This window comes from Rattus norvegicus, chromosome 2 (assembly GCF_036323735.1).
Source record: "Rattus norvegicus strain BN/NHsdMcwi chromosome 2, GRCr8, whole genome shotgun sequence".
Taxonomy (NCBI): domain Eukaryota; kingdom Metazoa; phylum Chordata; class Mammalia; order Rodentia; family Muridae; genus Rattus; species Rattus norvegicus.
Window position 1 is genome coordinate 58,146,388 of NC_086020.1, and position 23,174 is coordinate 58,169,561.

General features: G+C 42.2%; 1 protein-coding gene, 1 non-coding gene and 1 pseudogene across 3 annotated transcripts in view; 1 reads left to right on the forward strand and 2 right to left on the reverse strand.

Annotated features, from left to right (window-relative positions):
- Positions 1-23,174, reverse strand: part of Egflam (EGF-like, fibronectin type III and laminin G domains) — a 174,077-nt gene that overhangs the window by 116,454 nt on the left and 34,449 nt on the right.
- LOC120101125 (U4 spliceosomal RNA) lies at positions 3,098-3,239 on the reverse strand. Its single transcript, XR_005501526.1, has one exon. It is a non-coding gene; the product is annotated as a U4 spliceosomal RNA (small nuclear RNA).
- Fkbp3-ps1 (FKBP prolyl isomerase 3, pseudogene 1) lies at positions 8,061-8,673 on the forward strand (annotated as a pseudogene).

Genomic DNA, 23,174 nt, shown 5'->3' on the forward strand with positions numbered 1-23,174 from the left:
GCTAATGGTTGTTTTCTGGTTACATGGCGTCTTCTTGCTGGATCCATACATGGTAGAAAGGGGACTGTTTATTTTTTTCCATTCCCTAATTAGAATACTAATACCAATTGTGAGAGCTCTACCCTTATGACCTGATTGCTTTCCAAATGTCCTACCTTTGAAAACTCTCACTTGGGGACTCTGTGTCAACATATAAACTTGGGGCAGTCAAGCGCTCATTCTACAGTGGGACTAAACCCCTCATCAGGGTTGAGACAGGCTAAGCCTTGTGTCAGACATGGTGAGATGAGAGGAGATGAGAGTATGCCATTTCTGACAAACCTAAATTAAGTGTCACTGTGAAAAGAATAACCCATTTAAAAAGCATCAATGTCCTGGAAGACAAAAGCATACCTAGCATCTGCCACTGACTAGATAGCATTAAAGTGATGTGACATCAAAAGGCACAGTGGGATCTGGGATTGGATCCTAGGGTAGAAAACAAAGGTACTGGGGAAAGTGAGTTGAATCTGAATAATAACTTACTGCGATTAATACCAACATTTCAACGTTAATTTCTTAGAGCTGATAACTGATCACCATGGTAATGTAAGATACTGAATGAAGGCTCCATGGAAACACTACTGTACGAGTCTGAAATTCAGCTGGAACACGCACATGTGTAAGTCAGAAATCGCTCAAAAATAAAATGAGCAAAGAGAAAAAGTGCCATTCTTTTCTGTCATCACAACCCCAGCAGGGGACCCCTGTTGCCCAGACAGAAGCCTTCTCGCCACACAAATCTGGCTACCTGGAACAGACTGTCCAGCTTCAGAAATCAAAACCACACCACCATCCGGCATGGAGGGTAGACCAGATGCCTGAGGCACCGCCTCCAGCTGAGGAGCTATGAGCAGTCGATAGCCAGGGGTGCAGGGCGTTACTTTTCCTTGGGTGTATGCCCACTGGGGGGTTTCTCGTGACCCAGTGAATGATTCCACGGGCATGCACACGTGGGCACACTTATGAGACTCAATGTGCTCAAAAACTTAAAAAGCTAAAGAAGGAGGTCATGATGATGTGATGGGTAGTCCTGGGAGGAGCTGGAGTTGGTGAAGACACATGCCACATACATGATTTCAAAAAAATTAGTTCTAAAAAGTATTTGTAGGAACACAAAACCGATCCTTTCTCCAAGTGCCACTTCCAGCAGCAGAACGCCACACCAAATCTTTGGCAAGAAAACGTTCCCTTCCTTTTTCTATTTAGAACCAATCACCTTCCATCCCTCTTTTTTTTCCTACAGCCAACACTGGCTCCTGGCAATATATGTGGCACTGGTAGCAGGTTACACCTATTACCTTGCTGGGACAAAAATCCATTGTTTTTTGGGGGGGAGGTTGGTTAGTTTGGGTTTGGTTTCATTTGGTTTTGGTGGTATTCTGAAACAGGGTCTCACTATATCTAGCCTTGGCTAGCCTGAAAAGCCTATATGGACGAGGTTGGCCTCAAGCTCGCAGAGATCTACCTGCCAGTGTTGAATGCTGGGATTAAAGGTGTGCACCACCTTACTTGGCCCTAAGCTTTGTGCTTTACCTAAAACAGCAAGGAACATCTTGCTCAGCCCCCATTTGTCGCACTGTCTTCAACGAACATAAAGCTCAAGCATTAGTAAACCACATAGTGTGGGCACACAGACGCGCGCGCACGCGCGCGCGCACACACACACACACACATAATTGCTTAGAACTCATTGTCTTTCAGAGAATAACAGTCATTTAAAAATGGAAAGGAAGCAATCACCACTTCTTTTTCCCCCCAAAAGCTGGGGACTTGAAACTCCTGGTAAGTTCTCAGGTCTGGCACATGAACTTGTTAACTGTGATCTCCTGGCTCTGTCACTGTCACCTTGATGTTTTATGAAGAGTGTACTCAAGCCCAGGAGGCACTTCTGGGAGAACGGAAAATAGATCTGTCTTCCTAGAAAACACAAACTCCTAGGCCAGAGATTCTGCATGTCGAGAGGCCTCGATGCCTCCCATGCCTTTGCTGTCCTAAGCAGTTCAGCACCTAGGAGAGCTTCACGTGCTTCATGTGCTGACACACAAGGGTGTATTGAACACTTAGACACGAACTTGTCAACTATAGTGTTGAGAGGTTTAGACGTGCTCACTCACCTATCTGCTGACAGTTCTAAGGCATCCACCGTCCTATCTGAGGTGTGAGGAGTGTAAGGAATGGGGAAATCAAGATGATGGAGATAATGAAGATGGACAATGGGTAGTGTGTTGGTTTGGATGACAAACTTTCCCCACAGGCTCAGGCGTAGGAGTTATATCACTAGGGGTGGATTTTGAGAATTGACAGCCTTGTCCTACTTTAAAAGTACTCTTGGTTTGCTTTGTATTTGTATCTGAAGCTGCCATCCCTCAGCTCTCTGGTCCTGTCATCATGCCTGACATTCGATGCCCTTCCTCACCGTCATAATGGAGCCTTATCCCTCTGGATCTGCAAGGTAAGATAAACGTTTCCTCCTGTAAGTTATCTTGGTCATGGTAGTTTACTGCAGTGACGAGATGGGGCTCCGGTTCCAGGAAGTGAGGTACTGGGCCTTTTATATTTTGGCAGTGATGGGATAATTTGTTTCTGGTTTACTTGTTTTTGTTTTGTTCAATGGTGTCTCTGACAAGGGATGGAGACTAGATAGACTGGGACCAGTGAATCACATAACCTCTGACAGGCCAGAGGGGCAAAGCGGGCAGAAATCCTAGAGAAAGCTTGAGGTTGTTCTGGGCCTGAAATCACAGTTTAAGCTGAATGCAGTTACTCACCCAGAGAACAGGAAAAGCTGCAGGATCCTAGTAGTAAAAGTCAACACCCACTTGGAGGACCAGATTCTGTGCTTTCTCTGTCAGGTTTCACAGAGACCCTACTTCATGTACAGCTGAGGTCATTGGAGCTTGCTGTCTGATTGGCACTCCCCATCCTCCACATACAGGTGGCAGGTAGAAGTTGAGGCTGCTTGTACTCAGAAACCAACCTCCCAACCACAGACTCCATTGTCTTCTCTCTAGTTGAAGAGGGCGCTAACCAAGCTCATGTCACCCATGTCATGTTTTCCCATCGAGGGCAAAAAAACTCTTTCTTACACTTAGCAAAGAAAGTGTAATGGGGCCATATCACACAGTAACTTTTTCAATTAGCAATAATCGCGCCTCGGATAAACCTCATTGGCTACGATACTGCCACTGCGCAAAGCTACACAGTAACTTTTTAAAGACAAAGTGAATGGACATTAGTGATGATGATGATGATGATGATGATGATGATGATGATGATGGTGATGATGATGATGGTGATGATGATGATGATACATCTGTGGGATTAAATGATGTTATCATTTGTAATGGGCAGAAGTTACAGAATATTGGGGTGTCTACCTGGACTTAACTTCTCAATAAAAAAAAATCAGCAAATTGGAATGATGAGATATGGGCATCTTTCTATTTTCTGACACAAGCAAATCACATCATGGTGTTAGAGATGGGAGGAACCATCAAGCTTGGAATCACAAGAATGATAACTCCTGAGATAGAAAACCATTACCCAGTCAATACAATGTGAGATCTAGGGCTGGAGAGATGGTTAAGAGCATTGACTGCTCTTCCAGAGGTCCCGAGTTCAAATCCCAGCAACAACGTGGTAGCTCACAACCATCTGTAATGGGATCTGATGCCCTCTTCTGGTGTGTCTGAAGACAGCTACATAATAAATACATCTTTTTAAAAAGAAAAGATGTGAGATCTACCCTGACCCTTTAAAGAGACACACTTGAGTAGACTACAAGGTTAAACTCATTCTATGTGCACCTCACTGGTGTCCTAGCAGGTACTTACTTTAATTTTCTGATTTAATTTAACCCAATTGAACTCGTGATGTACTAACTACTACTAAGTATTTTGACTGACTCTCTGTTACCAGTCAGGATAGGCTACTTGGTGCGGCTGTAATAAGTGAGTTCTGAGACTTACAGCAGGAAGGATCTGTAGTATTTTGCAAATCACTGAGGGTTGATTACAACTCTCCTCCCACATAGTCTGATCCCCACTGTGGAGCCTGGACTAAAATTTGGAAGAAAGTGAACCATGGACTCACTATTCAAGCTGCTTCCAAGGAGTGACAAAACTTACTATAGCTTATCTATCATTGAACAATGCAAGTCACATGATTCACCTCACTTTGGTTGGTCACCATTATATATTAACAGCAATGGTCTACCAGTGTTTGACAATCACAAAACACTGGAAAATCTGGGTCAGAGAAGTAAACAATAGTGAGACCCACTTAGGTCCTGTACAAGTGATGCAGTGTTTGGGAGCCCTTTCAAAGGCACATCTGCACCTCTAAGTACCTCTTTTCAATAAACAGCAATCATTTCTGTGGCCTTCTCGGGCTCAGACATAAGCAAGAACAAAATCCTTGGGCCTTGCTAAGTATCCATTGACCTTACCTTTATGTTCACACAAATGTGCTAGCTCGACTGGGCATTCTTGAAATAGAGGACTTAAAAGACCCTTCAACTATAATTAAAACCCCATGGAGTTGGCATAGGAACGGACAGGGAGATCGATAGAACAGGACGGATGGCCCTAGAACGTATAAAAACTTAATTTATGATAAGAAAGGCATCTTGGATCAATGGGGAATGGAAGAATTATTCCACGAATGGCATTAGGACAGTTGGTTAGCAAATTAGAAGAAAAAAAAATCAATCTCCAGCCTTAATTCATACTATATCCTGACATACCTTTAACTCCAGATGGATTAAAAAATTTGAGAAATAAACACCTGTAAAGTCATAAGACAGAGACACTCTGCCTGTCCACCCTCAACCACTCCGGCATTACTACCTCTAAGTTTTGCTCACAGACGAAATCATCCACCAAAGAAACAGGTTATGCCACAATTGTGTTTTAAAATATTTCGTATGTGAAAAGAAAACTAAACTTAAACTACTACTTAAGGACAAATATTTACAAACCAGTAGAAGAATAATATCGTTCAACATACAAGGAGCGCATGCAAAACACAACAGAAATATTTTACGGTCCACAGATGGAAAATGGGCAAAGGACTAGAAACAACAGAAATTAAACACACACATTCAAAAATATTCAGAACACATGAGTAGTTAATGAAGAACAATTCTTACTGAATCCCTGGGGGCCACTGCCTCCTGTAATTGAAACAAGATCCTGCCAGTTGGCTCCACAGGTACGGGCACTTTCCACCAAGCTGATGACCTGCGTAAGATTCTCATGGAGGAAGGAGGAATGAACAACATAATGTCTTCTGATTCGCACATGCTCACACACACATACATGCACATGCACACGCTTTAACATATTTTTTGTGGATTTTGTGTTGTTTTGCTTTTAAGACAAAGATCTCACTCTGTAGGCCTGCCTGGCCTGACACTCCTTATGCAGGCTAGGCTACCCCTGAACTCAGAGACTCTCCTCGTGTCTCTGTCTGCCTCCTGAAGGCTGGGATTAAAGCATGTGCCACCATGCCAGCTGAGACAAGTGTTTAATAACAGTAAGTTGCATAGGGGCATTTTTATAGACTTCGATTTAACTTGGTATGGCTACTTTTGTGTTTGTGTGTTGTGTAGGAGATGGGACTCAGAGTCCTATGCCAGCGAGGCCAGCTTTCTTTTCTGAGCTACATTCCAGCATTTGGTTTCTGTCACCAGGTCTCAGGATATAGCCTAGGCTGACCTCAAACTTGCTTATATTCCAAAGGCTGAGATGAGAGTCCAGAAAAGCACCGTCATGCACAGCTTGGTATCACTCTTAAAAAGTAGATAGACCCTATAAGTTAGACGAATCATAAATATGTAGGAATATGCCCCGATGCCTGCAATCCTCACACTCTCTACTGAAGAGGTAAGCTCATGTGGATAAAAGTTCTATCTTCAAGCATGCTCATCATAACATGGTCATAATAAAGAAAAATTCCAACAGTGAGAGTCTAGGCAAGAATATAGAATATGGCCACTATGTGTGCATAATGTCCTGTTGCTTAAATGATGCTCATTAGGAGTTTGTAATGAGAAATGGAAATGATTCTGTTCCAGTGTATGTGATCAAAGCCGTCTATGAAATCAATGTACACACAACACATGGCTGTACATATGCTACATAACTATACGCATAAAACATAACTGTATATATGCCACATGAATACATATATAGCACATGGCTTTATATATGTCACATGAGGCACACACTGTACATACACCTCTTGCATATATGTACAACACATGACAGTACATATGCTATGTGTGTGTACATATAACACATGACTGTAAAAAGCCACATGAGTATACATATAACATATAAGTGTACAAATGCCACATAAGAATACATATAACTAATGACTATACATATGCCATATGAGTGTACATATAACATATGACTATACAAACAACACATGACTGTACATATACCACATGAGTATACATACAGCACAAGACTGCAAGCAATACATGACTGTACATGCAACATGAATGTGCATAAAACACACAACTATACATACAACATGGAGCTGTACAAACGACACACAATATTATATATATATGTATATATATAAAACACAAGTATGTATACAATATCTAAGTGTATATGCAATTCAGGACTATATGTAATACAGAAGTGTACTGCAATATATGATTATACAAAATAGAAAAACTTTTCTGAGAAAATAATCGACAACATTTTTATTAAGAATTTCCCCAAAGTGGTTCTATTTTCTTTCTACTTTTTTCATATATGTTAATTTTATTTTAAAGGCGTGTGTTGGTTTTTGAGAGATAAAGAAGCATCTTGGCGGCTGATAAAGCAATGTTGAGGGTGTCCATCACATAGCATATTCCATGATGCCGTTGGTATCTCTCCCTAAAGATGGAGGGTCGGATCCAACACATATAAATGCCAGAATACCCTCAAGGAGCCCATATGTTTAACCTCTCACTCAGTGTTAACGTCCTGTTTCACAGGAGGCCAAGACACGGCAATTGAGAGACTTTTCTGAAATCACTCAGCTGGTGAACCAAGACAGATTAACTCTAAAGCCAGCACTTTAAGCACACTCTGCAGATATCATTGCATTTATTCCATACAACGACCCTATGATACCATTGTTATTATCTTACACATGAAAGAAACTGAGACTTTGATATTTTAAGTAACCATGGCAACGGGGCTAGCAGAAATGGAGCTGCGATGTGCTCAGGCATTTAACTTTGAAGCCTAACACCCTACCCCTACCCCTACCCCGGCCCCGACCCCTACCCCCAACCAGTGGATAAGACTTCCTTGGTAGATAAGTGACACACATTTGCTGTCCTGGTGCCCCTTTCTTACTTAAGAAAGTATATAATCAGCAGTAATATTTTTGTTATTCTGTTTCTCTGCCTTTTTTTGCATTCCTTCCTTAGCCCTAGACATTCTAAAATTGCCAACTTTGCTCCAAGCTTGTGGTTAAATAAAGATCTTAGTTTTTCAATGTTTTATAGATGTTTGCCATTTCCAATTTTGTTGCCTTTACCGGCTAGACAATCTCCAAATTCTAGAAAAGTCCGTCTCTCAATGGATGAATGAATAAAGATAATGTCCCACAGGCACCCTGGAATACTACTCAGCCTTTAAAAACAAAGGGAATCTTGCCATTGGAAACAGCACAGATGAACCTGGGAGACAGCGTGGTGAGTGAAATTAGTCAGCCAGACAGAAATCCCACATGCTCTTGCTCATGTGAAATCTAAACATGACAACCTTGTAGAAGCAGGGAGCAGAGTGGCGATGACCCAGGACTGAGACTGGAAGAAAAGAGAAGATGTTAGCCATAAGCCACAGCATTTAAACATAGGAGGAGTGAGTTCACAGTAATGAGAGCTAGCAGTAATGCACACTTGCAAATAGATGCTGTGAGACAGCAGGGGCGGAAGGGAAGGGAAAGAGGAAAAAAGGGGGAGGGGAGGAGGAGGGAGAGAGGATGGCAGGGGGTTGTTCCACAGGATGCATCTGCCCAAGAAGGACTTGATCAAGCTTCTGCAGGATTATGGTTCAGACTAGTTTCTTGCAGAGCATAAATTATTGAGAAACATTAGAAGTGTAGCTAAGACTGCTAATGGGGACCGTCTGGTTACAGCCTTTAGCCTTCTATTTGAAAGTAATCACTTCAAGGATGCTGAAACTGTAAGTGAAGTCTGAACCAGTGAAGCACGCGAAGTCTGATGACGATAAACCCAAAGAGACCAAGTCTGAAGAGACTCTTGATGAGGGTCCACCGAAATATACAAAATCGCTTCTAAAAAGGGAGATAAACCAACTTTCCCAAAAAGGAAGATGTTGTTCACTGCTGGTATACAGGGACACTCCCAGATGGGACTGGTTTTGATACTAATATTCACACAAGCTCAAAGCAGAAAGACGCCAAGCCTTTAAGTTTCAAGGTCGCAATAAGGAAGGTTGTCAGAGGATGAGATGAAGTGTTCCCGACTCCAAGGAGAAAAGGCTCGAATGGAGACTGAACCAGAATGGGCTAAGGGAAAGCAAGGGCAGCCCTGATGCCAGGATTCCACCAAATGCCAAACTCACTTTTGAAGTGGAATTAGTAGGTATTGGCTGAAATCATTGATTCAGATCTAAAGACATCCGCAACAATAAAAACTTGGCCTTGAAACTCACTGTGACTAATGAGAGTTTAGTGCTATTGTAAGGGAAGAATCAACCGGAAAATTCCAGGAGTTAAAGCCTGTTTATTTGATCTCAATTTATGAGAAATGTAACCCCTGGAAGTCCCTTTAGGTCTCAGATATTTTACTATCACTATGTAAAATATTAAAGAGAAATGCTTTTCCTTTTACCTCACATTATAACTAAAAGCTCTAATAAAAATGCCATAGATTATCTTGAAAGAAAAATAGACAGGGAGCTGTAGCACATAAAACAGGACTATCCTTTTTCTGTCCACCTTGGATATGGGAGATCTTGAAGTAAGAAATATTTAAGACTCCTCTAGAGTCTATCTCAATCATCATCACGATCACCATCATCACCACCATTACCGTCATGACCACCGTCATTATTATTTCTTCCTTTTATTTTATTAATTCAATAGTGTTGAGTGTTGAATCCTGCACCTCACGTAGTAGGTGAGGAACATACTACTGAGCTACACATTTCCAGTCCCTAGCTACCCTTTCAGCAAAAATTCAGTTCATGTTCTGTGTCCTTTAAATAATTTAATTTTAATCTTTGGAGAAACCTCAGAACTGTCGAATACCTTGGGTTTTTTCTTTTTTCTTTTTTCTTTTTTCTTTTCTTTCTTTCTTTCTTTTTTTTTTTTTTTTTTTGGATGAGGAAACCTGAGGAGTATGAGAAACTGGTTTAAGGTCACAGGCCAGATGTAGCCAGATACATGTAGTTTCAAAACGAGTACTCTGGACCACAGTGCCAAGGTTTCTTGCTCATAATACAGACTAGAGAGTCTGGAGAGAGTCTCATGAGCAGAAGATATCCAGCAAAAACTTCACCCTAAATGTGCCATGGCATAGTCCTACTGATATGCAGAACTTCTTATGTCTGCAATGGATGGGAAAACCTAGGTAGAAGCAAGGTTGTCTGGTTGCAAAATGTTAACAAGACCTTTTTGGTCATACATTTTTATAGGGCAATGCTAAATCTCTTGTTCGGCAGCTGTGAGAAAAGAGGTTTTGCAAGGAACCGCATAAGTACAGAGGGGGGGAATATCTGTTTATTCCTCAGGGATGGCTTTCCAACATTTTTTTTCTGGGAAACTATTTTTTCCCACACAGGACTAGAAGAATGGAACAACCAGGCCTCCTAAAAGGCTAAAAGCAACCCATGACCATAAACCATAGCAAGCTGGGAATGCATCAAGATAGCAGTTAAGGTCTAGGAAGGCCATGTCCTACTCTAAATAGGACAGGGCAATAGGATCAGAGGTCAGTGTAACTGGTTGACCAAGAATATTAGAAACCCCTAGACAAGTGTGTGGCACATGCCTGTAATACCATCACTCAAGAGTCTGAGAATCTTGAGTTCAGGGTCAGCCTGGGCTACATAGTGAAAACCTGTCTTTTTCAAATAAAGTCCTTACTGATGAATTCATCCACTCTTAGGTGTATGCTCCCTGGAATCTCTAGGCAATTTAAAACACTTTTTTCTCCTCTGGACAAAAAGAAAGTTCACTAAGAGAGTTACCTGCAAAAAGGAACAGAATGAACTGCAAGTAGTCATATTGGGGACGGGGCTGCATTAAAGACACAGCTCAAAGCAGATCCCTGGCTCCATCAGGCAGAAGGCCTATTGGACAAGCCAATGAAAAGAGCCAGTTATTTATCTGTTACACAAGCCAGAATGTAAAGGCTTCAAATGACCTTACTCACCACTTGTCCACATGGTTCTTTAACTGAGACCGGGCTATGATCAAACATCATGGTTTCCCAGTACCTATCATCTGCAGGACTGGCCCAGTTGAGGCTCTAATCCACCTGTAAGGTGCGCTCACTAACATAGGTGGAGAATCAGGTCTTCTGTTGGCTGGAACTTCAGAGAGACTTATTCCTGCTATCAGCAGGCTTGAATTCTTCTGCAAGTGACCTTCCCACGAAGTAGCCAACTCCAGGAAGGAGTCCAGGAAGGACACGGATTCCAGAGGAATAGTCCCTTCATTGAGGAAGTACAGGAAACTGCCACAAGGTGATTTTTCTCACCAGTGTGAGAAATAGCTTGCTCAGCAGCACAATTACATTGCATACATAAACAAGAATAAATAAAACTTGTGCTACATGGAAACAAAAAGAATATAAATTATATCACAGCAATAACAGCAGCAACTGCAATTTAGGAAAATGCTCTTGAATATGAGACATTTAAGACTTTACCTTTCCTATGAACTGGAAGGCCAGGCTGGTATACCATAAGCAGGCATATAGTCAAGAATAGGAGCCTGTCTGAGGCCACTTGTCTTAGATAGATGTGACCAGGCGAGCAAATGTTGAGTGTGGATGTATGGGTTGACCAATACCCCTGTGCTATTTCAAATAACATTCTGCTTAAAGACACTAAGGATTTTTCCAGAATGATTTCTCTTCTCCTACCTACCATCCTGCCCTTGTGTCTTGCAGGGGCAGGTCTCACCTTTCTAGTATCGGAATGCATTTTTGTATGTTTTTCTTTTATATTTTTCCCCCTTTCAAAATCTTTATTCCCTCCAACTGTACCTTTCTTTTATTAACTATTTTAATGTGGTTTTAATTGAAATATAATTATATCGTTGTCCCCTACCCATTCTTTTCTTTTTTGGGGTCCACTATACCATCCCCAAACTCTCAAACTTATGGCCACTTTTTCTTTGGTTATTACGTACATGTGGGTATGTAGTATATGCACAAATATATTTAAATGCAAGTGTCTGTTGGTGGTGTCTATATGGGTTCAAGGTTGACCATTCTGCATTAGATGACCAGTAAGGGGCTCATCTCTGGGAAGGACTAATTTTCCTTATCCTGGAAGTCATTGGTTGCCTGGAAGTCTTTGTGTAGAGGATGGGACATTATATTTGGGTACTAAAAGCATTCTTTAGATGCCTGAGCAGTCTTAATTTTATCCTCATACTTAAATGTTCAGAAATCTAACACTCCCTGACATCCATGGGAGTTTGCTCTGTGGTGGTTGTGAGTTTTCATTGTCTGTGACATTGGCTCTTTCATCTCAAGTTGGCCAAGTCCAAGTGAAGGACCTCTGTTCCTACCAGAAGGAGAGAATTGTCTGCCCAAATTCTGAATGCTAAGTAGGGAAGGTTCAAGGTCTTGTCAGTGTATTACACCTTTTGCTGAGGCAGCCATATCTTCAGTTGTGGTAGCTGCCCGTTGACCATAGACGTCTGCATTCCCAGTCTTCTTAGAAGTGAGGCGATTGCCCAGCTATATGGAAATGAGAGAGGGATGCAGGATTCCGACTGCTTCTCAATCACACTTTCATTCAGGCTTTACTTAATTTCCTTTCCACCCCCCCCCCACCTCCAGAAGCAGCAGATGATGCCAGCATGTGAGAATTGAAGGGTTCTGTGTGCTCATCCGTTAGTCTCTCAGCTCTCTTCACTGCCAGCTTAGGGTATGGGGATCATTGTCTTTGTTTACTCTTGGGACCCAACCTGCTTATGTTTGAAAGCAAATCAATTTTAGTGGAGCTTCAAGTACACACAAACAGAAGTGCAAAAGAACCTCTACCCCTCCAATAGCTGGGCTAATATTCATGCATTGAGCAACTCTCAAGAAGAGGTAAAGAAAAGTTAAGAATCTTCATCCTTCACCCTCCTCCTTGTTGCCTGGCAATCCAGCTCTCCTAGCTACAGTTGACTCTACAGTTTCTCCTACTGGCTCAGGCTTTGATCGCTCCTTGTCTGGCATCGTGTAGTACTCTGTGACTGTAAACCTTCAGGAAGTAAGGTCTAACTGACAGAACTAATTCACTAAAGACAAGTTTCTGAAGTTTATACCTGAACCTTGGGGCCTGTCACAGTCTCTCCCCCTGGTTTCCATGACAGGAATAGCCAGTGTCACATTTCTGCCATCATGAACTAAGTTGCTCCGTTCTGTTCTCTCCACCATGATAGGCTGAAACTCCTCGAAACCATGAACCAAAACAAATCCTTCTCCTCTTCCCTTGTTTCTGTCAATCTTCATGGTCACGGTGGTGTGAAAGTAACTAGTGTGCTTGTGGCACCACAGACACCCCTTTATTAACAGGAGTTGTCTTTGAGAGGTGGACCCTATCCATTCTGTCTCAAAATGTCTTTCTCAAATTTCGATCCCTGTTGTAAAGCACTGTTTATGAATGGCATTCTGATGACTCCCCTTAGCTCATATTTCTGCTGAAAGTTTTACTTTCGGGTGATATTTCAGCTCTCACTGAGAGACTGCTCAGTGGCCCCTCATAATAATTCCTCACAGACTGAAAAGTAGGAAGTGACTATGATGGACTGTGGGAGAGAAGACAGACCGGAAAGTATTTTTCTCTTCATGGAAGTCCTTTAATAATGGGCGTGGGGCAAATAGCAGGGACAAGGTATGTATTCTCTGATCATGTGGTCCTAGTAAGCACTTTCTAATCTCTGTGAAATGGTAAATACAACCCTTCTGTGTTCTCCTACAGTGTGAGCAGACACATTGGTTGACACCTGCTACACCCTGAGATTCCATGAATCCAGAATGAGTGGTTATATCTAGGCCTGAGGACAGCCTAGAGCAGTGAGGCTGGAGGTTGTTCACAAAATCCCCACTGAGACACTAAGCCTGTTCAGTAAATTACCAAGGAGCTGAAGTAAATAAAGCCTCCACTCTTGTTCGGCATATTGGAAGCTTTAGAAAAATACATATTGTCCATTTTACAAGTACTTGCACAGAGGAGAAAGGCTTGTTTTCCAGGCACACTTTCTGAATCTCAGATAAAACACAAACCTCTCAAAGATAGTCTAGATTTCAAGAGCCCAAGTGAAACTGTGCTTCTGAACTATTGAAGGAAATCAATCCAAGGAATGGAAATAAAGTTAATTTCTACTTTAGCAAGAACCAGGAGGCTCATTTCTCGAAGCCTGGCTTCATGTTAATACTTGTTCTTTCATGCAATTCCTTTAATAACCTATGAGACACACAATGCTATTCTCCCATCATGCAATAAAGGCTCTGAGACTTCAGAGTAAGACAGTGGCTGAGCTGAGATTTGAACATAAGCTTGCTCAACTGCCAAGTCTGTGCCAGGTCCAGCACTATATCCTATGGAAACTGACTTTAGGTCTTCAGTTATGATTATGAGGTCTACATGTGAACTCCTCTGTCCCAAGACTAAGCTGGACATCTGTCGCTGACAAAGGGATTAGGAGATTAATGTCAGGTATGTATCAGGTCCTGGGCAGTAAGCTTGCCTAGCATGAGTCACTTGGTATGCCCAGACCCAGCTGCTCACTAGCTCTCTTCAAGCCCACATCTTTTTTTTTTTAATTATTATTAACTTGAGTATTTCTTATTTACATTTCAAATGTTATTCCCTTTCCCGGTTTCCGGGCAAACATCCCCCTAACCCCTCCCCGTCCCCCTCTATATGGGTGTTCCCCTCCCCATCCTCCCCCCATTACCGCCCTCCCCCCAACAATCACATTCACTCGGGGTTCAGTCTTGGCAGGACCCAGGGCTTCCCCTTCCACTGGTGCTCTTACTGGGCCATTCATTGCTACCTATGAGGTTGGAGCCCAGGGTCAGTCCATGTATAGTCTTTGGGTAGTGGCTTAGTCCCTGGAAGCTCTGGTTGCTTGGCATTGTTGTTCATATGGGGTCTCAAACCCCTTCAAGCTCTTTCAGTCCTTTCTCTGATTCCTTCAACGGGGGTCCCGTTCTCAGTTCAGTGGTTTGCTGCTGGCATTCGCCTATGTATTTGCTGTATTCTTGCTGTGTCTCTCAGAAGAGATCTACATCCGGTTCCTGTTGGCCTGCACTTGTTTGCTTCATCCATCTTGTCTAATTGGGTAAGCCCACATCTTTTAATGGATGTGAATTCTGACACACCTCTCTTTAATTTCCCATTTACAAGTCCCTCTCACTCTCAGCCAACCCCACATTCAGAGACCCATCTCCCAAGTTGTATTGTTTCCATGAGTCTTCTGCTGGCCCTAGCATTAAAAGAGGCCATGCTAGTAGGTCTGGGTATAAAATACTTAAACTTACTGGTGTTTCTGACATTAAAGAAAACAACCCCATGACCCTTTTGTCCTGTCCACTACTACCCAACCCACTCCTACTTTCTAGAAACAGTTTCCAAAATCATCATCTGAATATCTTGTTCATTGTTGGACATTATCATCCATCCATCTTCCTCCTTCTTTAGGCATTAACCTTATGAGTCACCGAGGTGCATGACACAAGGCCTCCATAGCTTCTGCTCTGGCAATCCATTGGGTACTGTTTGTCTTTGCCTTACTTGACCTCTTGTCCCTCTGACCTACATCCTCCACTGGGTTTCAGGCTACTCTCTAGCTTCCCCTTAAAGTTACCTCACTCTCTCTGAGAAGCTGTGATTGGTTCATCCTAAATCTTTAACTTCTCTGTGCCTCTTTTACCTTGTATTCTCTCCCTCATTCATCTTGTTCATGCCTAAAAGACTTTTTCTGGTTTCTTTTCCTGTTGCTGTGATAAAATAACCTGACAAAAACCAATGTAAAACAGAAAGGGTTTATTTTAGCTCACAATTCCAGCTAATAGTTCTTTGTACAGGGAAGTCATGGAGCAGGAACTTGAAGCAGCTAGTCATATCCACAGCCAAGAGGAGAGAAAGAATGAAGGCAGGTATGCTCAGGCTCTCCTTTTTTCTACAGTCTAGAATTCAAACCCAGGGAATGGTGCCACCCACAATGGGCTAAGTCTTATCAAATCAACTAATACAATCAAGACAATCCCCCCACAGACAGGCTACAGGACAACATAATCTAGATCATCTCTCAGTGGTACTGTTTTCTTAGGTGATTCTAGATTCTGTCAAGTTGACAATGAGTGACTATCACAAAGTTTTCCATGTCATTGTTTTGCCTACAGCTTCTCCCCTGACCTTCAAGTTTATAATTTCAACTCCCACCCTTACAGAAATATCTCCAGTGCTGTGCCTCTAAGATGAAACTCCCGATGTCCTGCTCCTAAGATCTGCTTTACCCATAGCCATCTTCATCTAGAGCAGCATGAAGTCTCCACTGAGTTGCTTAGGCAATCTTGGTTTCATCCTTCATCTTTCATTGTCTTACTCATACACTGACAGCTAATATCTGAGGAAATCCTGTTGGTTTTACTTTCAAAGTATAGCCCTAGCCCAAGTGCTCCTCACTGCCTCTGGACCACATCTTGCTCTGCCTTACTTACATCTCTGCCTCTACTGTGTTACTGCAATTACTTCCTGACAGGTTTCCTCCCTTTCTGACATTAAAGAAAACAACCCTTCCTGGTGTCAAACCCCTAAATCCTATTCTCAGCAAAAAATAGCCAGAGTTGTGTGGTGAAAAGGAAAACCTTTAGGTCTGAGGCTTGACTCAGTGGTAAAGCACTCTTAGGCTTTATGTTCATTTTTCTAGCACGACCGAAAAAAAAAGTCTCACAAGCTATCCCTCCACTCAAAAACCCTGTTCTGTTTCCCACATGACTTTGATTCCAACTGTGGTTCTTCTCTCTCTCATCTCCTCCCACTAAGGCTAACTACAGCCCAGTCAGATGACTCTCAGTGCTTCCTGATGCTCCCATGGCCTGACAGCATCACTTCACGCTGGAGCTTGTTGTCTGCCCATCCTTTTCATTGGTAACCTCCTTACCCTCTTTAATCCACTGAGACCAACCTGACCATTGTAACATTGTTATAAATATCTGTCCCTGTCCTGTGCCCTCAGCTGCCTGTGGGTAATCAAGTCACGGCTTCTTGTGTTCTATAGTAGACACACACACACACACACACACACACACACACACACACACACACACCTCCTCTCATTTAGAGGTACCAAATACCTATAACATGATAGTACCTAGCACATCACAGGTCCTGAATAAACATATACCAGACTTATCATGTTGAATCCTCTCTTAAGATATTGGCTAAATTTTGCATACCACAGCCAAACCTTGCTACCGATTGGTTTTGGTTTCTCTAAACCATATAGTTCATACAGAGATGGCTGGAGATGCTTTGTAAGGAGGCAGTAACAAATAGGCAAAGAGGTATTACAGCAGAAGTATGGGTCTTGTGTGAAAGTGAGCATCCGAGGAGGCCATCTTGTCTGCATCCGTCTTTTCTGTGCTGTAGACTCTATGCCGCAAGCCAGAGCTCCACACATGGCCAGGGCACAATGCTCCCTCACCTGCTTAGGACTTTCCTCTGCCTCTCACAGGCTGCAACGCCTAAAGCCAATCCCATTTCCTTCCTGTGACTGTTTCCTTAGCTCTCAAATGTGCATCATTGAACTGACATCTAGCACCATTTTAAAGATTTGCAGTTGAGGGTTAAATTAGCTAACTCAGAAAAGAGGAAGGAGGTTTTTGTTTTGTTTTGCTTTGTTTTACTGTTTGCTATATAACAAACATTCAGGGGCTGGAGAGATGGCTCAGCAGTTAAGAGCAAATATTGTTCTTACAGAGGACCTAAGTTCAGTTCTCAGTTCAATGTCAGGTGGCTCTCAACCAGCTGTAACTCCAGCTCCAAATCTAAAGCTTCTGGCCTGTGTGGGCACCTGCACTCATGTGCACTACCTAACTACATACACGGACACACACACACACACACACACACACACACACACACCCCACAGAGAAAGAGAGAGAGAGAGAGAGAGAGAGAGAGAGAGAGAGAGAGAATTAAAATTAAAGTAAAAACCTTTTTTTAAAAAAATTAAATCATCTTGGCTACTAAGTGATTTTTTTAATTGGCTGGAAATGTAGCTCAGTTAATAAGAGTGTTTCCCTAGCCTGCATGAAGCCCTAGGTTTGGTTGCCACATCCCATATATGAGGCTTGGTAGCACATATATAGAATCCCTGCATTTGGAAAGGTAAAGACAGGAATAACAGGAGTTCAAAGTCAAACTTCAGCTACATAGAGAATTTGGAGCCAGCCTGGACTCCATGGGATATCTTAAACAAATACTCTGTGCAACTTTGTTTTTTAAAAAGTGATAAAGGCATATTTATATTATTCTTCATCTATGGTAATTTGATGACCAGTTTTAGCTTTATATTGACAGGCATTCAAGGAGTTATGTGACAGAGTGCTTAATCTATGACAGAGGTCTTAGTGTCATGTCAAACTCCCACACAGGAGCTTCCATGAGTGACTTGAAGTCACTAGTGTATGTTGTGCTGTGATCTCACTGTGACTGAGCCAACGAGTTGCTGGGAAAGCCCAATGTAAGAAGGAGTGGGTAGGGAAGGTCTCATAAGCGGTGATGTTGTAAGTCTCTCCTAACATCAGAGTAGGGAATGGAGTCCTTGAGAAATGAACTCCTAGAGCTTACTTTGACAATGCTCAGATAGAGCCTGGGTCATAGGCAGTTAACATAGTTAATTACATAAACTGCTGCCTAGATGGAAAAGAAGCAAAGACCCTAGAGAATCTCATTGCCAGCCAAGGTTCATGGGTCAAGCGTGTGAGAAAGCCATTTTCTTCCTTTTCTACACACACAGCTTCTTGGTTCCAGGACTTTGTCCATCTGGCTCTTATCAAGTCCTTGAAGACTGATTTTCTCCTATGGTGGTTGCTACAGACACATTGGATCCTGTCTGGAATGCCTTGGAGAGATACTGTCACTGGGACATGTAAGGGATAGCAGATCCCAGCTGTAGTCTTTCTCCCTTGGACACGTATCATTGCCAAATGATTTAAGACCTGGGGCTGGGAGTAACCAGAAATAGCTGCGTCTTTGGTGGAGGTCCTCGGAGCCCAAAGTGATTACAACACGTCTTTGGGGTTGCTATGCCAAGGGTACCTGGGAAAAGCATTGCTAATCACACTTACTAATGAGTGGCTTTAGCTGGCTTTTTGCCGGAGAAATTAGTTTAAAGACCAGATAATTACTACATGGGGCAGATTAAGAAAGCAGTGCAAGTTCGGTTAGAAACAGTGTTCTTTAAAGGTTTCTTTCTCCAAAAATATGTGAAGGTGAACCTAATGAAGTCTCGAAATAATGGGCAAGACGGCGTCCCACCTGGCCATCGCTTGTCACCAAACAAGGTTTCCAGTATCATGACTGGTTTACAACCAATTGAATGGTTAGCCAAAGGGTCCCTTGGAAATCCTCAAAAAGATCCAGGCTGTTGCCACAAAAATAGGTTGTTCCCCACAAACTGATAGCAAGACCCCATTCCTGAGGGCAATACCTACACAGTTCATTAAACATGGAGAGATAGACCTAGTGTCTACACAGAACACTTTTTTCTTTTCTTTTTCTCTTTTTAAATTTTATTTTTCTTGTATATTTTATATATTTACATTTCAAATATTATCCCCTCTCCCATACCCCCTGCCCCTCACTCTGCTTCTGTGAGGATCCTTCCATTCCCACCCACCCACTCCAACCTCAACACCCTAGCATTACCCTACATTGGAGAAACAAGCCTTCAAAGGACCAAGGGATTTTTCCTCCCATTGATGCTGGACAATGCCATCCTCTGCCACATATGTGGCCTCTATGTGTACCCAGTGGTTGGTGGTTTAGTTCCTGGGAGCTCTGGTGGGGTCTGGTTGGTTGATATTGTTGTTCTTCCTATGGTGTTGCAAACCCCTTCAACTCTTTCAGTCTTTTCTCTAACTCCTCCATTGGGTTACCTTACTCAGGATGATATTTTCTAGTTCCATCCATTTGCCTAAGAATTTCATGTAGTCTTTGCTTTTAATAGCTGAGCAATATTCCATTGTGTAGATGTACCACATTTTCTGTATCCATTCCTCTGTTGAAGGGCATCTGGGTTCTTTCCAGCTTCTGGAAATGAAGCTGTTATGAACATAGTGAACCATGTGTTGTTGTTGTATGTTGGAGCATCTTTTGGGTGTGCGCCCAGGAATGGTATAGCTGGGTTCTCAGGTAGTACTATGTCCAATTTTCTGTGCAACTGTCAGACTGATTTCCATAGTGGTTGTACCAACTTACAACCCCACCAACAATGGAGGAGTGTTCCTATTTCTCCACATCCTCTCCAGCATCTACTGTCACCTGAGTTTTTATCTTAGCCATTCTGATTGGTTTGAGGTGGTATCTCAGGGTTGTTTTGATTTGTATTTCCTTGATGAATAAGGATGTTGAACATTTCTTTAGGTGCTTCTCAGTCATTTGGCATTCCTCAGTGAAGAATTCTTTGTTTGGCTCTGTACCCCAATTTCTAATAATTTGTTTCTCTGGAGTCTAACTTCTTGAGTTCTTTGTATATATTAGATATTAGCCCTCTATCAGATGTAGGATTGGTAAAAACATTTTCCCAATCTGTTGGTTGAGCCACAAATAATGTAAAATATCTTAGTGTGACTCTAACCAAGCAAGTGAAAGATCTGTATAATAAGAACTTCAAGTCTCCGAAGAAGAAATTGAAGAAGATCTCAGAAGCTGGAAAGATCCCCCATGCTCATGGATTGGCAAGATTAATATAGTAAAAATGACCATCTTGCCAAAAACAATTTACAGATTCAATGCAATCCCTATCAAAATTCCAACTCAATTCTTCATAGAATTAGATAGAGCAATTTGCAGATTCATTTGAAAAGCAAAAACCCAGGTAGCAAAAACTATCCTCAACAATAAAAGAACTTCTAGGGGAATCACCTTCCCTGACCTCAAGCAGTATTCACAGAGCAATCATGGTTAAAAACTGCATGGTATTGGTATAGAGATAGGCAGGTAGATCAATGGAATAGAACTGAAGACCCAGAAATGAACCCACACACCTCTGGTTGCTTGATCTTTGACAAAGGAGCTAAAACTATCCAATGTTAAAAAAGGCAGCATTTTCAACAAATGGTGCTGGTTCAACTGGAGGTCAGCATGTAGAAGAATGCAAATTGACCCATTCTTATCTCCTTGCAGAAAGCTCAAGTCCAAATGGATCAAAGACCTCCACATAAAACCAGATACACTGAATCTAACAGAAGAAAAAGTGGAGAAGAGCCTCGAATACATGGTCAGTGAGGAAAATTTCCTGAACAGAACACCAATGGCTTATGCTCTAAGATCGAGAATGAACAATTGGGACCTCATAAAATTGCAAAGCTTCTGTAAAGCAAAGGACACTGTTAATAGGACAAAATGGCAACCTACATATAACTTTCACCCCAGTGCTTTAGTGTTTGGTATGGGGAGGTATTTTGTGGGCTATTAAAAGAGAAGTTGAGACACAATTCAGGCATAAACCCTTTGATCTACATGCTATCCTTCCTGCAAAATATGTTATGGCAATGATGATGCAAAGCTTGCTGGAATAATCAATCCATGTGGGACTTGATTTAAGGCCTGTTCCACCAGATGGAAGCCATACCCAACATTGCTTCAGTGACCAAAAATCGGGGACATGATAGCCCAGAGACCTAGAGTAAAAAAACCAGATCATGCTGATCTAAAAGAAAAGAAAATGTAGTGATAAAATGATTCTAATGGTATTCTGTTCTGCTTAGAGATCAGTACCTTATTCAGCCATTATCGGAGAAGCTTCTTCCTGTAGCAAGTGGGAACAAATACAGATACCTCCAGCCAGACATTACACAGGGCAAGAGAGATCTTGGGATATGCCATTCTAAATAAGATGTCTCCATCAAATCCCTCTCCTCAGAACTCAGGGAGTCTCTGGAAAGAGGAGGCAGAGTGTAGGACCAGAGGGGACAGAGGAGACAAGGAGAACAAGGCTGTCTAAAACAACAGAACAATGCTTATATAAACTCACAGAAACAAACAGGTTTGTACCAGGTGTGTGTGTGTGTGTGTGTGTGTGTGTGTGTGTGTGTGTGTGTGTGTGTGTTTGTGCATGTGTGTGTGTGTGTGTGTTATAGCTTTCAGTTTAGTATGTTTATGGGACGCCTGAGTGTGTGAATGAGTAGGTCTGTGATGGTTTATAAATGCTTGGCCAAGAGTGTAGCACTATTAGGAGGTATGGCCTTGTTGGAGTAGGTGTATCTCTGTAGGTGTGAGCCCTAAGATCCTCATCCTAACTGTCTGGAAGTCAGTATTCTTCTAGCAGTCTTCAGATGAAGATGTAGAACTCACAGCTCCTCCTGTACTATAGCTGCCTGGATGTTGCCATATTCTTGCCTTGGTGATACTGGACTGAACCCCTGTAAGCCAGCCTTAATTAAATGTTGCCCTTTATGAGACTTGCCTTGGTCATGCTGTCTGTTCACAGTAAAATCCTAACTAAGACACTAAGACAGAAGTTGGTACCAGGGACTGGGGTATTGCTGTGATAGACCTGACCATGTTTTTGTTTGGAAGAATGTGTATTTTGGGACTTTGGATTTGGAAAGCATTGGAATGCTTTAAGTGGGACTTAATAGGCTATCGTAGAAGGAATATGGAAGACTTTGTTGCTGTGAGTAATTTGAACTGTGCCCACCTGGCCCAAAAGGTTTCAGTGGAGAATTTCAATATGTTCCATATGACTGTTTTTGTGGTGTTTTGGTGAAGAATGTGGCTACTTTTTGTCCTTGTCTGAAGAGACTGCCTGAGGCTAAGGTAAAGAGACAGATTAATTGCACTGACAAAGGAAGTCTCAAAACAGCCTGGTGTAAAATATGTTGTGTGGTTACTAAAGTTCACTCTTATGAAGACCATTTTAATGAAAAGGAGCAAGCTGAGAAAGGAAAAATATAAATTATATGGTTTGAGTATTAAAGGAGCACCAGGAAATGAAATGGAACTGAATTCTGTGTTCAAGGATATTGAATTGAATTAAGGGAGTAGTGACCTTGGGTAAGATTCCACCCAGCTCAATTTAGGTCCAGCTATAGTAGTACAAGCCTTTAATCCCAAGAGGCAAAGCAGATCTCTGAGTTCAAGAGCTAGTTCTAGGTGAAGAAAAACTTAAATCCAGGCTTGGTGGACCACACCATTAATCCCAGTGTTTAGGAGAGAGGCATGTATATATCTAAGTTCAAAGTCAGTGTACAGAGAAAGTTCCAGGACAGCCAAGCTTGAGCAGTGAAGGAGTTAGAAAACAGAAAGCTGATGATAATGTAATAGAGCAAGGGAGCCATGTTCCAGCTCCTGCAAGCAGCAGAACTCAGCATCTTTGGCCATGTAGCTCTGGCTTTAGAGTCAAGAATAGAAGGGACTACTAGGACAATTGATGCTAGTTAGTTGGAGCTAAGTAATTAGGGATGATTAAGAAGAGACTAGCATCGCTGAGGTGAAATCTTCTGGAAAGTGTTTTCTGAGAGGACAAAGAAGCTGTGTTACCAAGATAGTCAAAGTTGTACCTCCTGCAGCAGTTGTACTTGGTAATGTGTTAAGAGTCATACAGGTGATACTAGATTTGAAGGCATAAAGATATCATGAAGAACAGCTGGGGCTCGGCACTGTGAGAGGCCATGGAAGGCCATTGTGAAA